The sequence below is a fragment of the Hyaena hyaena genome, unplaced genomic scaffold (genome assembly GCF_003009895.1).
Source record: "Hyaena hyaena isolate Hyena2069 unplaced genomic scaffold, ASM300989v1 scaffold_383, whole genome shotgun sequence".
Taxonomy (NCBI): Eukaryota; Metazoa; Chordata; class Mammalia; order Carnivora; family Hyaenidae; genus Hyaena; species Hyaena hyaena.
In genome coordinates, this window is record NW_024081014.1 from 1,400,280 (window position 1) to 1,405,054 (window position 4,775).

Below are 4,775 nucleotides of genomic sequence, written 5' to 3' on the forward strand. Positions count from 1 at the left end.
AGGATCTCCAGATGCCAGTGCTGGGTGGATGGAGGGACGGGGCAGAATGGGGAGGGCTGTTTCCCTGGCCTCTTCCTCCAGGCCTTCCGAGGGCAGGAGCAGCCAGGGCAGGGGGCTGGCGATGGGAAGGAGGCGTCCAGCTGGTGGATGGTGAGTCCCCCTCTGGTCTCTTGCATCTGAGGGCTCTGGACTCGGAAGTCCAGAGTCAGGAGTCTGGGTGGGTGGGGAAGCTTTGGCTCTCCAAGCCCGCCCCGTGCAGAGTCCAAAGATCTCCGGGGCAGAGGAGCCGCAGCTGGTCTCAATCAGCCTGCTCCTCCCTGCCCCCCACTTCAACAGCATGTCTCAGTCATTCCCGAATTCTGTCCCCCTCTTTCCAGCAAGCTGTTTCCCATTAGCTCCCCTACCCCAGGCTCTGGCTACAGCCCCACTTTTGCTTGGAAATGAATGTTTATCATTCCTCCTCCTCTGAGCTGGCCTGTCTCTGAAAAAGACAATGTCCTCTCTTTCTAGTGTTTGGGAAGCCCCACTGCACCCCTTGGGGAAGTTTGTTACAGCTGGAGAGCTACTTTCTTCAGCTTGGGTGAGTCCCCTCAGTAGAGCCCACTCTAAAAGTACTGCTGGTCACTGGCAGAGGAGAAGACTGCCTTTTTCTGACAGTCCCATTTGGCTATTCAAGGCACTCATATGTGAGAGTGAATGAGGGCCACATTTGGATGGATCAGAGGATGCCACGGAAGAGGGGAAAAGACTCAAAAAGGGGAGTTTGGGGGTCCCCAGAAGACAAATTTAGTGAACTGGACATGCCCTTTCTGTCATAGCTTCTAGAACAAGGCTTTGGTTCCCCTGCAGTATGGGTCACTCCTAAGCAGCATAAGTCCTTACAGGAGAAGTGGAGAAGCCGAGGCCAGCCTTGTGTCCATACCCAAGGCATCAGAGGGCAGCTGACTGCACAGAGCCTAAGCAGCTCCCAGAAAATGCTCTCTAGAGAAAAAGCAATACTTATGAGAGACAAACAGATCCAATGGTCACTTAAGTGTCCCAGTGGTACTCAACTAGCTTGGAGGGCCCCAGAGGCAAGCCACACATTCCTTTTGATCTTATTTTTAATGTATTTATACTCTGCTCACATTTATAACAAGTTTAAGGTGGCTTTCAAATACTTCATCCAAATACAGTAAAACAGACCCATTTGGAGGAGGGAAAGGGGGCCTTCATGGGACTCCCTGAAGGAGGGGAATTTAAGTGAAGAAGAGCTTCAGTGAACTCCACCTCCAGGAATAAAAGCAGAGCCCACAGCCTCAGAGGACAGACCCAGGACAAGGACTGTGAGATTGCTGATCCTCCCACTGTCTTATCCCTGGCCCCCTACCCCCATTCCAGGACTGGGGATGATGTGATTACCAGAGACCAGAAGACTGGGGAAATGTCCCAGCAAAGGCCCTTACTCCCCTGTGCACTGCACTAGCCACCCTGAAGGGCAAGTTGGTAGACTTGAAGGAGCCATGCACAGCAGGGACCCCAAAGACAGCCTTGTAAAACCAACAGCTCTGCCTTCACCAGTACAGCCAGACTGCCAGGGTTTCAGTTCCAGTTGTTACCCCCTAGCTGCGTGGTTTCGGGCAAGTGACGTCACTTCTTTGAGCCCACAGTTTCCTTGCCTCTGAAATGGGGTAATAACAGGACTAAATTCTTAGCAATGAGTTCACGTTTGCAGAACTCTCAGAGTGTGTTCATTGTGAGGAGTAAATGTTATATAATTGTTAAGTCAAATATGTAACCAGTCCCATCTGTACCTTGTTCTTCTTGCCCCTGGCATCTGACACTGCTGAAATGGCAGTTAATATTATAGCAAAGATCAGCTGGGCTGAAGTGTCAACCCTGGAAGCAAATAAACCAAGCAGGCATCCCTCCCCCATCTACTGGACTTTGCCCAGGGATGGTCTTAAATGCTACCAAGGCCACATACAGTACTCAGCCCTATGGTTCTGTCCCCAGGGTCCCTGTGTTGGCCCTGGGGACAAGGATGACCACACCCGCTTTCACCCTCAGTTTATCTCCTTATCTCGAAAGCAATGTCTTTACTTATCAGTTTGGGACACTTGAACCCAAGTCGCCAATAGGCCTGAAGTAGAAAGAAATGATTCAGGATAGGGAAGGTGAATAGCCTAGAGTCCTTGTATCAAAGTAGTTTAGAAGAACTGTAAGTCACTGGAGTCTTGCTGTGGCCTGCACAGGCCGCCCATCTGTATTTGTCTCACTTTGAGGCCAGGCCTAGCCTAAAGCCCAAGTTCTGAAGTTGGAGAAGTTGTTCTTCAGAGGTCCACCTGTCCATGCCTCTTTTTTTGCACCATGATCCCATCTCAGACTTGTCACCCTGCCTTCTGACCTGAGTCTGCCTTTTCTGGGCAGCAATGCCTACCTAACTTCCATCAGAATGCACCTACGTGGGGGCGCCTGGGTTGCTCAGTTGATGAAGCATCTGACTGGTGGTAATAACATAAACAGAAGCTTGAGAGAGCCTGGAGCAGCCCCATGGCATCAGGAAGGTCAGAGACCCAAGCAGGGGTCTGAGCATTTTCAAACACCCTGCTGGGGATGTCCCAAGATACTACTGAGGATGAAACGTTGAGAGGCGACCTGAGGTCCTGCAGCTATGCAGGTGGGAAGGAGAGTTCAGATCTAACTGCTGATATGACCTCAGAGGCTGAGAGACTTGGTGTCCCTTAGGTTTGTGGGCATAGCCCCTTCCCACCCTTCCATCAGGTCTGTCAGCCACGCTTGGAGACAAGTGGGGTCCTCACCTACAGAAGAGGAGACAGGCTAGAGAAGAATAGTGGCTTTGCCCAGGCTCAAGCTGATCAGTGGCAGAGCTGAGACACAAACTCAGTCTGGGGGACCTCACAGCCCTTGTTCCCTCCATTGGGCTTCACTGCTGCCCCCATCTGAAGTTCCTCCAGGCTCCCCAGTCCTCAGGACAGAATTCAATCTTTCCAGGTCAATGGTCATGGCCTTCCTCGTTGATACGCCCTATCACCCATCTCTTCTCGGTCACATTCTCTCCATTCATCAGAGTCCAAGTTCAAAAGTCACCTAACCCACCATGCCTTGACTTCCCCCTCAAGTTCATCCCTCCATACTGGGGGCTCCCATAACATTTTGTTTGAGACTCTATTTAAAAAGCTTTGTGTTAACCCTTTGCTTGCTTTCTTTCTTTCTTTTTTTATAAATAGTTTATTGTCAAATTAGTTTCCACATAACACTCAGTGCTCATCCCCACAAGTGCCCTCCTCCATGCCCATCCCCCCATCCCCCCCACATCCGTCAGTCCTCAGTTTCTGTCAGCATTCAAGAGTCTCTCATGGTTTGCCTCTCTCCCTTTCCCCCATTTCCGCCCTTCTTCTCCCCCTTGTTCCTCCGTTAAGTTCCTCCTAATCCTCCTATACGTGCAAACATATGATATTTGTCCTTTTCTGCCTGACTTATTTCGCTCAGCATAACACCCTCAAGGTCCATCCATGTTGCTACACATGGCCAGATTTCATTGTTTCTCATTGCCATGTAGTATTCCATGGTATAGATAAACCACATCTTCTTGATCCATTCATCTGTTGATGGACACTTAGGCTCTTTCCATGTTTTAGCTATTGTGGAGAGTGCTGCTATGAACATTGGGGTACATGTGCTCCTATGCCTCAGCATTTCTGTATCCCTTGGGTAAATTCCTAGCAGTGCTATTGCTGGGTCATAAGGGAGTTCTATTGTTAGTTTCCTGAGGAACCTCCACACTGTTTTCCAGAGGGGCTGTACCAGTTTACATTCCCACCAACAGTGTAGGAGGGTGCCCGTTTCTCCACATCCTCGCCAGCATCTAGAGTTCTCTGATTTGCTCATTTTAGCCACTCTGACTGGCGTGAGGTGGTATCTCAGTGTGGTTTTGATTTGTATTTCCCTGATGAGGAGGGATGCTGAGCATCGTTTCATGTGTCTGTTGGCCATCTGGATGTCCTCTTTGGAGAAGTGTCTGTTCATGTCTTCTGCCCATTTCTTCACTGGGTTGTTTGTTTTTCGGGCGTGTAGTTTGGTGAGTTCCTTATAGATTCTGGATATTAACCCTTTATCTGATATGTCATTTGCAACTATCTTTTCCCATTCCGTTGGTTGCCTATTAATTTTCTGGGTTGTTTCCTTGGCTGTGCAGAAGCTTTTAATCTTGATGAGGTCCCAACAGTTTATTTTTGCTCTTGATTCCCTTGCTTTTGGGGATGTGTCAAGTAAGAAGTTGCTGCGGTGGAGGTCAAGGAGGTTGTTTCCTGCTTTCTCCTCTAGGGTGTTGATAGTTTCCTGTCTCACGTTCAGGTCCTTTATCCATTTTGAGTTGATTTTTGTGCATGGTGTGAGAAAATGATCTAGTTTCATTCTTCTGCATGTTGCTGTCCAGTTCTCCCAACACCATCTGTTAAAAAGGCTGTCTTTTTTCCATTGGATATTCTTTCCTGCTTTGTCAAAGATCAGTTGGCTGTATACTTTTGGGTCCACTTCTGAGTTCTCAATTCTGTTCCATTGGTCTATGTGTCTGTTTTTGTGCCAATACCATACTGTCTTGAGGATGACAGCTTTGTAGTAGAGGCTGAAGTCTGGGATGGTGATACCTCCCGTTTTGGTTTTATTTTTCAGTATTACTTTGGCTATTCGGGGTCTTTTGTGGTTCCATACAAATTTTTGGATAGTTTGTTCTAGTTTTGAGAAGTATGCTGGTGCAATTTTGATTGGAATTG